Source organism: Labrus mixtus, chromosome 8 (genome assembly GCF_963584025.1).
Source record: "Labrus mixtus chromosome 8, fLabMix1.1, whole genome shotgun sequence".
Classification (NCBI taxonomy): domain Eukaryota; kingdom Metazoa; phylum Chordata; class Actinopteri; order Labriformes; family Labridae; genus Labrus; species Labrus mixtus.
In genome coordinates this window covers 12,533,506-12,547,259 of record NC_083619.1, presented here as the reverse complement: position 1 = coordinate 12,547,259, position 13,754 = coordinate 12,533,506, and the positions used below count along the sequence as shown (strand labels likewise).

General features: G+C 42.1%; 1 protein-coding gene across 4 annotated transcripts in view; it reads right to left on the bottom strand.

Annotated features, from left to right (window-relative positions):
• LOC132978976 (SPRY domain-containing SOCS box protein 4-like) overlaps positions 1–13,754 on the bottom strand; it is a 72,576-nt gene that overhangs the window by 36,586 nt on the left and 22,236 nt on the right. The window contains exon 1 of one of the 4 annotated variants that reach the window (XM_061044384.1): positions 7,770–8,108. The exons of 2 other annotated variants lie outside the window; for them this stretch is intronic. The gene's annotated coding sequence lies outside the window, so the exon portion shown is untranslated. Of the gene's footprint in view, positions 1–7,769; positions 8,109–13,754 lie in introns of those variants that run through there. One more of the 4 variants, XM_061044386.1, reaches the window with a different exon arrangement.

Genomic DNA, 13,754 nt, shown 5'->3' with positions numbered 1-13,754 from the left:
GTTCACAGGAAAAGCAGCCAGTCACACCTCAGGCAGACAGGGAAGTGGATGACACAACTCTGTGTGGTTCTCATCTATCTGCTGCACGTCTTTACATTGCTGCAACAAACCACAGAGCACCAATTTATTTTTACGTGTACGCTGAGCTGACAATTGTTCTGGTAAGCATGTCTCACACCTCAAGAGGAGTGATGCACAGCTTATTAACGTCTCCACAGAAGAACAATGCTTGTTGATAACACAGTAACAGTTTTATTAAATCCTGTTTCAGTTGGTGTATCTCTGCTTGGTTTGATTGCTTTATCTATTCATAAACAATACCCTGCTGCAAATAGAGACTACATTTCATTCAGAAACATCACCGTCTGTATTTGTGTTGATTATAAAAGGCAGTACAGTCAGTACATCTTAAAATATGTCACTTGTTTTGGCTTTTACATAAGACAAATGACACAAGCAGAAATATTCCCACCAAGCCCGTCTGCTAGCACACCACAGAGTGAGGTCATGTTGTAATTTGTGTGAGATTTCAATGCCCTCCGCACACAGGCACACACCAACACCTCCATCTCATTTTGGCCACTTGCATTTTCCCATTCTCTCTGACTCTCTGGCTGTGAATGAGGTCATGGCAGCTGGCAGGCGATGTTTGCCACCACTCAGTTTACTCCTCAGTGTGAGAGGGTTCAATGCCCGGACACACACACACACATACTGACGCCAACCCAGACAACTGTCCAAGTGTGTCATCACGGCTGGCAGGTGGGTTAAGGGTGGATGCTGTTTGGAAGATTCCAGATGCAACCCCACCAACCTTCAGCCCAAAAAATCTCTACTTAACACGGTACAAACTCATGTGTGTGTTTGTGTGTGTCGGTCTGTCTGTTAAGTCTGGCACAGCATGTGGATGACAATCTGGCATTATGAACTGTCATCAAGGAGGCACTTGACCTCTGAACCTGTGTCGTCACGGTAGCCATTGCATAGTAACCTCTCAGGAGGATGGTGGAGGGCTGGCCATCGTCTGCTGCTGCGAACTGAGGCAACATGTTTCAGCCATCTGTTGTTTACTTTCCCTGCCTCATCCCTCTCTCTCCCTCCGTCTCTCTCTTCTTCGGCAGCCAACTCATTCAGGACCAACAACCCTCGCCCCCCCCCTGGCTTCATCTTTATTTCAGCTGAGTTAGACAGGTACAGAGAGGACACAGGATCAGACACACTCATACTAATGTAAAATACAGGTGATAAGATTTTGGGTTAAATATTATCAGTATATTTAATTTCATTGAATCTACTGGCCATAAAAATGGCATCTTCCTCTCACACAAGCTCTAGAAGTTCAAATTAGAAGACTTAAAAAATGGTTGATTATTCAAATAGTTTCCATAAGGGCCAAACCGATATGGAATTTTATATATTAGTATCATTGAATTACACTAGCAATTCTCCTTCACCAGCAAATGAAATACTATTTGACTGGTAAATAAATCTTGGAATAATGTCAAATATTCGCGATAAAATTAGCCGATACTGATAGTCGCATGATATGCTACTATCCCCCGATATTATCGGCTGGCCGATTAATCGGTCGAGCTCTAGTTTCCATGATGTTCAGATCATCAACTCATTGATTGATCTAGCTCTACAATGATTTTGAGTTTGATTATGGCTTTAAATAATCACATTTATATAGTATAACACTTATTAGCTTTACAGGGATGGATGTTGGGTCAAGATTAGCAGGAATGTGGAAAGATAGGTGTCATGAAGTATGTGGAGAAAAAGACAGAATAAATAGAGAAAAATAAGAAATTAAAAAAAAAAAACATTTTATTGAGTAAAGTGCAGCTTAAAGGTCTTTGAATTTGAGACAAAGAGGATCCCTCAAGTTGCATTAAAACCGAAAGTCTTCTAAAAGCCGCGCCAAAAAAATGTTTAAAATGATGAGAAGAGACGGACAGTGTACAACCTGGTGTGTGGGCTGACCTCTGCTGTACCACTAACAAGTTCCAGTCTCTAAAGCATGTGAGGGCTGCGTATGTGTGGATGCTTGAAAAGAGGTCTTATTCAAAACTGTCCAACAAAATCTGACTGGGCAGACAGGCTTTGAAGCCACTCGCCCAAACACACGCACGCACGCACACAGACAATAAAAGAGAAAGGAAACTGGTGAGGAACTTCTCACTAATCCTGCACCACCCTCACAGACCAGACTGGTTAAGTCTCTGTGCTTTTCCACAGAAAGAAAAATCTCCAGAGGATCTGAAGTGGTGTGTTTAAACATGAAACACATGAATAACCCAGATCAGCTTTTTTAAGTTTTTGGAAAACGAAACTGTGCCAGCTTCACAGTTACTCAATCGTCCTGTTTCTCTTTTCATGCATTTATGTCTGGCCTGAGGGTGTGTGCTCATGTGTGTGCTTGTGTGTGTATGAATATCCTGTATCACCTGGTCCTCCAGTTATCATCACAACCACCTGAAGACTCTCTGACATCAGGAGAAACAGCTGCTGTCAAAGAGTCAGCACTAAAGACACAATGGATTTGTTTAAGCCAGTCACATCCAGACAAACGTTTACAAAAGATATTTTAAAGAAATAGTTAACTCTCCTTCATGTTCATTCTTTTTTACAGCAGAAGATGCAACTCTTGCCAAAGCAGAACTCCATTTCAGTCAGAGCACTGAAAGACCAGGGACATTCATCCGTAGAGACAGCTCACTAATTATTAAACACTTAATGAACTGCACTAAAGCAGTTCATGAGTCTGTTTCGGTTTCACATGAGAAATTCAGCAGCTTGCTCCAAAAAATGTGACGTTTTCTTTTAATCTGAGGGGAAAGCTATAAATCTGTGATAAAATATGTCACCAAAATGAACTACTTGATTTGTTTTTCAAGGGTCAGTGAACTCAAAATATCACTGAATTCAGACTTAATGCACAAGTAGGTGGTTTGCTAATTTAAACGATATCACATTTTGCAGTTATTACATGACTGATTTTAAACCTTATATGAACCTTAAAATTCACACATTTACAACATCTCTACATCATTCCCATGACACACAACCCAAAAAAAAGAATCACAAAGCGGACATTTCTTCCTTTCCTTTTGTCTCTCTCCCTGCCGTTCTCTACCACATCTCTGCTTCTCATCACCTGCAAGATACGTTTAAAGTTCTGAAGTCTGTATTTTGACATCTTGTTAGATGCCAGACGCTACAGTTTATGTCTACGTCTGGCAACCTCACACTCACAGGGATTCCCTCAGTAGGAATGAATGTCAGCAATGCGCAGAGAATGGTAGTTTGTTTAATCTACTGGGTACACTGCAGCTATGAAGAGCTATAATATAAATGTTTGCTTCATTTTCCTCTCTGTGTTTTATTCTTGCACGTCACCATGCAAGTTATCTTGGAACGTTAATTCCCTGTTGTACTGAAACGTACCCCTAAGGGGGGGTTTAGGGAAATATAGAATTATTTAAATAATTTATCTAAAAAATATGACATAACAGACAAAGCTTAAATGAAAGATCATGTGGGGAGTTTTTATCTGGTTATGAAACAGTTTCTGAAGTGAGTTGCTAAGGAAATAGTCTGTGTTTAGATTCATTGAAAGATTCACAGTGAGTGAATTGATTGGCTAGAAGAAACCAGGATGAGATGAGAATTTTCATAAGAAAACAGCGCTGACACATCTACAGGACAAAGTCAGCAAAGAGATAAGAGGTACTACTTTGTCTGCAGGGATTGCCAAAATGGACCCAGACTGAAAGCTCCTCACTGGCGCTTGAGTCAACAACAGTTCTATTAGAAGATTAACTTACTGAATCAATTATTTAACATCCCCAAGACTGAGGAGCCGAATCCATGCTAGAGGCTCTGCAAGGCTTGATGCCTGAGCTAAATGCTAACATTAGCATTAGCTGACATACTCACAGGCCAGGTCCAAAAGAATTCACCTATTCAAAACTTCCCATTCACTAATAAGAGAGCTTTAGATAGAGATATTAATAGTGACCGTAACTGCAAAAGGACAATGTATTTTCTCTTGGTCTGACATTTAATTATGTCAGGGCTGTATTTTGCTTGGCCATTGGTCGTAATCGCCTTTTCATGATGCATAGTGGGAAAATGTATGTTTGCTAGAGCGGTCTAGTATTTTCCTACCATACTCTGATGCAGCACTCTGAAAAGGCAAAGTCAAGATATAGTGAGTTTTTTTGTTTTTCATTGTACACAGTGACACTGCTAACAAGCTAATATTTCGCACATGATGTTCCCATGCTGTCTGTCTTATGTTTGTGTGGTAGCATGCAAATGTTTGGGAAATTTGCACCAGCTTAATTAAAAATGCAGGATGAAATGAGTTTTACACATTTCTGGTTCTTAATTTGAAGTATTGGTAAAATAAGCATTTAAAACTCAATGATGGGAAACATGAACAAGTTTGGAAGATTCATCCCCGTTGCTGACATTCATTCCTACTGAGGAGGGAATCCATGTGAGTGAAGCCAATGAAGCCAGAGGTAGACATAAACTGTAGCTTCTGGCTGCTAACAGGATGTCAAAATACAGACCACAAGGCTTTCAACGTATCTTACAGGTGATGAGAGGCAGTTGTGTGCTCATGCAGGCATTTCTGGACTCATTGGGCAGTTGTAGCAAGAAATACAGTAGCTGGACCCTTTTACCTGTTTTAGCAGGTTTATCTTTATCTATCATCCTTCACCTCATTTTCCAACCAACCCGCCCCAGTACTCTGCCATTTTCCATATTTTACTCTCCATTTGTCTTCTGTCCCTGTTTCTCTCAGATGTACTGTACCAGTAAATCCATAGAGACTTCCTCTCAATTGGTACAAATTATCTCGGGCCTGCCACCAAATGCCCCAGCGTCCACCATGCGGCAATCAATGCGAGCTCAGCGCGCCAGAAAAGCAGCCTCTGCAAAACACCCAACTCGAGCAAATTCACACACAGCTGCATACGAGTGCACATGAACCCGGACAGGCATAAAAAAAATTTTTTTTAAACTTACAAAAACATGGAATTGACTATGAATGTGTTGTGGGAATAAATGACCTTCACCCTAGAGTTTAGTGAAATTTCCCTAATGCATCACATTTGCTGTATTCCCAATTCCACTTAAAAAAAACACAAAAAAAACAGTCTGTCCTTTTCAGTCTTACTTCATAGTCTGAGCTCTTTATGAAGGAAATCATGTCTGTGCCTCCCTAATGAATCATGTGCCTTCTCCCACACGTCGTCATCTGATCACATTAATCTGCTCGTCTCTTGAAACACGAAAACAAAAACTCCCTCATTCTCTTTCTTAAATAAAGAACTTGCATCATAATTGATCTAGGAAGCGAAACAAAATAGTTCCCTTAAATTGTTTTGCATGAAGACAGGTTTAAAAAACAAAGATATATTAACCCACACACACACACACAAGTACTCACACACTTTGTCTTGTCTTTTGCAGCTGTGACACCTTAAAATCCATGATACCCTTAGGGAAGACCGTTAGTGCTACAGTGATTGAGCACTTCTTTACAGACACCTACGCTAAGCCTATTCATCACACACACACACACACACACACACACACGCACACGCACACACACGCACACACGCACACGCACACACACGCACACACACGCACACACGCCAGAAGGCCTTGGCAATACCATCCATAAAGCTCTGCGGGGTGGCGGTAGATTCAGGTGGCAGATTCACAACCCCAGCAGTAATGAAACTGAATCAAAGTCTGCCTGAATATGACGCACTGCTGCCTCGCTCGTTTAACATTCAAAATGCTTGCTCAACAGTGTGATGAAACGTGTCACACCCACACGAGTCACACACTACCCAGGAATTTTTTTCATCTTAAGGAACTGTCAAGAAGAAATAAGAAGAAGAAAAGTGTATGAAATGGACATTTTTTGATGTTAATTTGTGGATGGATTTAAATAATTAAGAAAAGGAGATTTAGGAGCCCAGACCGCGGTGTAGCACTAAATCCAAACGTATTGATTGATTTATATGCTAATATATATGGAATACGTAAAACTGTCATTAATAAATAACAAAACTCCTTTTATGTTCAATTTTAATTCACTTAATAAAGCTACGGCCATGCTTGTAGCTCTACGAGGCTTTACTAAGCAGTGAATTGATCAGAGCTAAATGCTAATATTAGCACTCATTCATGTCTTTCTACAAACTTATTAAACATACTTTGTATTATTTTTTGCTAAATGCAACTGGACATAAAATACAATGATTTTGTTAGTGAAATAAACCTTTCTGGCATATGATTGTTTGCCTGATTGTTTGTACAACTTCTCATAATATTTCACCCATAGTTGTTGAGATATCTCGGGCTGATTCAAAGAAGTAGACCAGATAACACAGCTGTCTCAAGGACCACGCTGCATGGCTAAAAAAATACCACAAATAACACATGTCGTTTGTAGTTTTAAAGTGAGAGAACCTGCTGCTTTTCTCTGTTTGTATATTATTTTAAAGCAAAAAGATTTTGTGTAATCACACAAGTGATTTGATGGCGTCACTTTGGCCGCTGGTACACACACACACACACACACACACACACACACACACACACACACACACACACACTTGCCTCTCACCGTGGTGTTCTCCAAAATTGCTCTGTGCAAAGTGAACCAGGGCACGCTGTGCCAGGAGTGACATTTGCTAAGTACATCCACAAAAGCATACAAATACACTTATGAACACACACACACACACACACACACACAACAATGAGATACTAAAGAAACCTCCCCACCAGCAACCAGGGGGGAACATCAAACAAATAGAAAGAGAGGATGAACATTAAAAATAGTGCAGAAAAATAGCAGTTATTTAAATTGAGGGTCAAAGTATAAAGCACATGCAGATGCTGTGGTGGAGGAAGGCTGTAGCTGTACAAATCAGCCTGAAATAAAGAGAACACAAACAATGGCAGAGATGTGGAGAGAGAGAGAGTAACAGAGGTCAGCAGCTGACAAAACAAAGGATAAAGTCAGAAAGAAGGGCTGCTATCTCTCTATCCCAGGATGGACCACACAAATACACCTTCCTACCAGAACCCAGAGACCAAACACAGAGTGAGGGAAAAGCTACAGCAGGCAGCGCAGGGCAAACTGTCCGATTAGAGAGAGGTGTTTGTTACATACAGACCAACAGTGTGTTTAAAAATAGAAAGCGCTGTCTATCCTATTATTGTATGTGAGCAGGGGCAATCCAGCTTATCCCACAACTCTTACTGCCCTATCTCACCCAAACACACACACACACTCACACACACACGCGCGCGCACACACACACGCACATACACAGAGGGGTATCCCATCTGGCCAGCTGGGGCCTCAAGACCATTAAGAGAATTAAAGGCAACAGAAGATAAGCGACAAAGGGGAGGAGTGGGGAGGAGAGGGTGAGTTCACAGTAGCATCAATAGGAGAGGGGAATTGAAATGTTGAAAAAGGTTTGAAAGGTAAACAGCAGAAGAAGAGTGTTTTCTGATCTGAACAAAATGAATGAAAACAGATCATTTTGAGAGCTAATGTAACGCCCATTGTCTGTGTCTCTATTCTCAAACAAAAGCCAACTCTAGGCTGTTCCTCTTACAAACACAAACGCTTCTCAAAATAGTAACCATCTCTACAAACACACACTCTCTCTCTCTCTCTCCACACTTCATCTTGTATTTAGCACAACACTCAAGCTGCTTACATTGAATCTCCAGAGTCTCTTCTCATGTCTCGCCGCGTGTATAGACGTTCAGCCCGAGTCCATGTTCAGATCCAGACAAAACAAAACCAAAGACCTCCAGTCAGCCAAAGGCAGAGAGAGAGAGAGAGAGAGAGAGAGAGAGAACTCAGAGCGGTCAGGAAGAGAGAAGAAGAGAGCAGCAGTCGGTAACTCTGTCTGAGAGAGAAAGAGAAGCGACTCACTGTTCTTTCTGAGAACTGCCCACCTCACACTCCTCCCTTGTTTCCTCCCTCCTTTTTTTTTTCCTTCCCTGGAGCTTATCTGTCCCGAGGCTATCACTTCTTCCTCCCCTCACCTTCCCCCCCTCCCCCCCCACCCACCCCCAAACACAGTCGCGCTCCAACTCCAAAAAAGAGTGTTTCCAAGGCAGCGCCGTCACTACAGACTTTGAGCCGCGCTCCAGTTTCAGCTCCACTTCAGCCTTTCTGAGTGGGTAAGGGAGGGATAAGAGAGAGAGAGCGAGAGAGAGAGATGAAACACTGAAAGCCGATCCCCTCTGATCTCATCAAGCAAAGTTACCAACAGCAACCAGACCGGCAGGCAGCTGAGAGAAAAACACGCCTTACCTCCCTCCCTGTCCTGACTGACTCCCCCTTAAGCTCAACCAACCATACTAAGTAACTCCTACCTCCCCCTGCTGTTTGAGGTACACGCCAACACACATGTTTACGTACACACACCTACACGTGCCACGAACATGGCACGAGTGGAGCTTATGGGCGTCTGTATAGGATCAAGTTGAAACATGCCAGTCTATCAGGTTAACCACAAGTTCATGTAAGGTATTTTATAATAGAAGGCACAAACTATTCTTTAAGAGGACAAATGGTACATTGTTGTAGTACATAGTGTTCTTTTTCTCTACGTCACATTAGTCCAGTAAATGCATCACATGCCTGTTCTGTTCTGTTTTGTTCTGTCCTGTCGTCTTGTTGTATTTCTGCCCACATACTGCATAACTTGGCGCCGAGGTGAAGTGATGACTAATTCGCCGCTTAACAGCCTTTTCCCAAATACACTCTGCATCACTCATTCACAAAGTCCGGGAAGTGAAGAAAGACTTTGGAAAAGCACATTCACAAAAAATCCAAGGTCACTGCTCAACTCTAAACATGCATGCAACTACATTTTCTGTGTTTATAAACAAACATCAACATAGCCATGCCCTTACACACACTCTTTTGAAATACTCCTTGTAGGAGTGCATGGATGTGCACACTTGTTTTTTTCTATACATACACATATAGAAAGTGGAAAGGCAGAGTATAGTGAGCGCAGTCACGCAGGACTGAGGCACAGCCAGCTCACTTCCTGTATGCACTTCCTTTTCCCAGGGCTGAAGCAACCACCGGGGAACCAAACTCCCCACAACACCACCACTCCCACTATATAAATTAGATTCACCTTATCATTACATCACTTATCTGCAGACGCATTCACATGCAACATGCAGTAGGAGAAATGATGGTAAATCATCTCACCTTCTCATCTAACTAACATTCAGAAAGCAATTTAGAGCTTCTCAATATTTTTGCCTGGAATTACATTAATTTTTTTTAAGGCTAATTAACTTTTTTAGACCAAAAAAACATGTCTGAATACTTCATGTTTGAACACACACGGCTGTAATTCTTATACACACACAGACACAGACACAGTCAATTGGCTTCATTCAAACTGAGCGTTGGAAAAAAAGGAAACGTGCAGATCAGTACAAACACACACAGGTGGCCACGGATCACCTGAGGCAGACATACGGGTCAGACACTTTACCTTTGACCCACATACACACAAATAGTTCATATATACATGAGCGCAAACATCAACCCCAACCTCCTCACTGTGCTGCTGTTATTCCAGACAGCAGCCGATATAGGTCAATGGTTTTGAATATAGGCAGACACTGCAGGCTTAACATAATACACACAGGTAGGAAAGGGGGGGTTGAAGTGAGGTTAGAGAGCCTGAAAGAGTGTCACTCATTTACATGGACTGGACATAAACATATTAAAGTATGAAGGAAGGAAAACTATGAACGGCAACATCGATTGTTTGGTATGTGACGTGATAAGTCAATTGCAAAAAGGTCCTACCAAAAGTAATTAGCTGAAAGAGGAATATTGACACCTACAGTAGCGGAGTCGGACACACCTGCGGCTTGTTTACGGGGACAAGGACAGTATTCAAGTTCAATAGCCTTAAAGTTGATCTATTACCCTAATCCCCATTTTAAACTCATATATAGTGTTAGGAGTTAGGACTGATTGTGAAAAATTCAAATCAGTTCGTCTTGGGGCGCAGTGGTTACTGCACGCCTACACTCTCTCTTTCTCTGATTTCCGACTCTATCGTCTGTCCTCTCTCTCCAATAAAGGCACAAAAAGCCATAAAAAAAACAGTTCTTTCTTATTTCTGTGCTTTGAGAAGGCTGTGACGTCTATTTCAGGCTACACTGGGTTCTCATTGGCCCTTACATGTCAGCTGATCACAGATTCTGTCTGATTGGAACATTAAATGTGAAAATGAGTGTAATATGAGATCTCCAACAAGCTTTAATCGTAGCTCGACTTAACTGTGCATGTAAACTTACTGAATTATGCTCCAATGTCACATTGTCATTTACTAGAATGTAATCTGTTATTCAAGGTAAAGGCAACTTAAAAGTGCATTTAAATGTATGTTTGTTGATGTGTATTTTAATTGCTGTAATCCCATCGGATTTTTAAATCCCGTTAGCTCAAGTAGTGCATCAGCAGTTCCAAAAGGCCAATTAAGTGCAGTAATACCACAACCTGATGATTCTGCAGTGATATTAAAAGATCAGCGGTGTGTATGTTGAAGTAGCTTACATGAGGGCTGAGCTCATTATTTTACTGCTGCTTACTTAGTTTAATTTGCATTTAAAATACAAAACCCACAAAATCAGCCCCCTAATTCCATTGGATTAGAGGCTTTACCGGGGTTTAGTTTACAGAGGCTTTGCTGAAACCAGCCATCACCGAAATTAAAGTTTAAAAATTAAAAATTGTTAATGTTGTTTGCAGGCACATGTCCTCTGATATGGCAACCATGCTGGCTTTGGTTAGTTTGTGTTATTTTCTGCATGTTAGTGTCTGGAGCCCTTCTACAGTTCCACTACAGCGCTGTAAGGAGGCTCTGTCGTCATTACGCCTGAAGACTTTCATATTGATTCTGAAGCACGATTGCCCCCCCCCCTCACTCGGGCCTGAGCACTGGTACCTTTTGTGCATATGCAATCATTGTCGTATTCCTAGACAGTCACAGATTTTCCCAAAGACCTCTGAGTTCTTGTATTATCTCAGGCTCTGAATATTCACGTCTGTCCAAATTTCGAGTAAAAACTCTGCCTTTCAGTCAACCTAACGAATAGCTAAGAGCTGGAGCTGAGGCAGGTTTTAACAGCTACAACTCGGCCGCCCATCAGTCAGGTCAGCTACGCCCCTCATTGTGAGTAACGCTCATCCTTCACAAAATCGAAATGGATGAGTTATCAAAAAACTCTCCCCTTGTACAATGTGTAGCAATCCAGACGAGATAATTAGACTAATGTTGTTGTTGTAAAAATTGGCTTTATTTGAAGGGGGTTTGTATGTGACTTCCGGCGCTTCTGCCACCAGCCTTAAAGTGACATGCCATGAACTGCAGGATTTTGCGGCTTGGATATCACGTAGGTACGATGCAGAGGTGTGACAGCATTTTCAGCACGGCAACCTCCATCAATATGCGTCAAAAGCCTCCTGCAGTAACAGATGGGTGAAGTAACTGAGGCTTCATCAATTAAAATGAACACTCTATAGTGAAACCTTTGCCGTCGGTTGCATCGATTAGGCTACATTATGTCCCTGTAGCGTGTCTGTGCTTGTGCATGAGCAACCATACTCTGCCGAAGCCCTCCTCTCCCAGCCATGCCAGGGCCAAGACAAGTGTACTGTGGCAGCACTTACACCAGTCAAACAAACTGGACATTGGGTGTTAACGGATTGCCTAGTGTGAGTGAACCCTTAGTCTATTTATGTGTGAGTCCATGTGTGTGTGCTACATTTGTTATTCAGTAAGTTCTTGGAAGTTTTCCTCCTTTTAATAAAGGGGATTTAGACTTACTTATGCCATCATAAGGAACAAAGATACAGTTTGACATTAGAGCTTCAAACGAAGGGTTGAGTCTGTGATTCTTCCCCCATCTTCTCTGCTGGACCCTCCCGTAAATTGCCCCCTGATTTTCTGCCTCAAGGCACATTCACACTTAAGGGGAACCCATGGGGTCTGTCTGTCTGTCTGTGTGTGTGTGTGTGTGTGTGTGTGTGTGTGAGGGAGAGTTAATCTGCAGGACAATGGGGGCCTGTCCTCACCACACACACACACACACACACACACAATTAGGGCTAGGGGCCTTACAGCTGAGCTACTTACTGACAATAGAAACTGACAGAAACTGAAAGTGTGTGTGTGTGTGTGTGTGTGTGTGTGTGTGTGTGTGTGTGTGTGTGTGTGTGTGTGTGTGTGTGTGTGTGTGTGTGTGTGTGTGTGTGTGTGTGTGTGTGTGTGTGTGTGTGTGTGTGTGTGTGTGCGCGTGTGACTGCAGTGCCCTCTGCCAACACACGTGTCAAACACAAAGCCATCCAACTGTCCGACTGGCCCAGGGGAGAGCTATCGACAGAGGAGGTGGGGGTGGGGGTGGGGGTGGGGGGGTAAATGGATGGAGTGGGGATAAAAAATGAGCAGAGGGGAGGAAGTGGGAGGAACAGGGGTCTGAATCGTACAGCCTAGGGGTGAAGGGTGAGGACAGTGGGGTAGAAAGAGAAGGAGAGTAAAAAAAAAAAAATAAAAAAAAATAAAAAGCAGTGTAGTGTAGGTGTACTGTGTGCAGATGGCTGAGAGAAAGAGCGGCAGGAGCACGCCCTGTTTGGATGAGATGATAGTGAAAGGCTGATGATGATGATGAACACATTGGGTTTGTGTTGAAATGATCAGGAGTCGTTTCCTTACAAGTACACAATCGGAAACATACCTCAGTTAACTTTGTTTCAGTGATTTGTTTGATTATTTAGTGGCCAGTTTTTGTGTTTTATTGTTTTGTATCTTTTCTATCCCCACTTCCTTTATAAATGTTCTTCTTTTTTGTTTTGTCTCTTAACTAAATGCCGACTCACTTTGAAGACCTTGACACACACACACACACACACATTGATACATTGATACAGATGGCCATCTGAGTAGAGCAGGTATGCATCAATTCAGCCTGGCTGCACAATCAATGATAGTAAATGGAGGCAGCAGGAGGGACAGACAGAGATCTGATGCTTTCATTTCCCACTCTCTCTCTCTCTCTCTCTCTCAGGGAGCTTTCCTGTAATGAAACATGACATGGAAAGGTTGTGAGAGAGAGGAATAGAGAGAGAGCGAGAGAGAGAGAGAGAGGATCTCACCTTGTACAGCATAAAGCACACATGCCGTGATCCCTTCTCTTTCAGGCTCTTCAATTACACTGTCATTATGTCTGCCCTCGCTCTTTCTTCAAAACACAGTTTTCTCTCTTTATCAAAGGCCACGTCTTCAATAAAGCAGACAAACCTGAACGCCTTGAGTTAAATGTGCAAAGTGTTCTCATCTTTGCTTTTGTTAGTTTCATTTCTTCCTCAGGTTTTTTAACACACTTACAGCTCCTATAAGGACGTGCCGATATTGTCCTGTTCATCATGAGTAGTGTTTCCTGAACAAAAATCCCATGGCTTCTTCTAACAGTTAAATGCATCACTCATTGTGAATGTGTAAGATGTAAAAAAAAAAAAAAAATGTGTCTCTACGTAGGCTATATATCCAAAAGGCAAATCATATTAAAGAAGTATTCAATGTTGTTTGCCAATGGTAACATTTGATAAACAGCTAAAATCTCCTCACAGGAGCTTGAAGACAGCAGTTATGAAC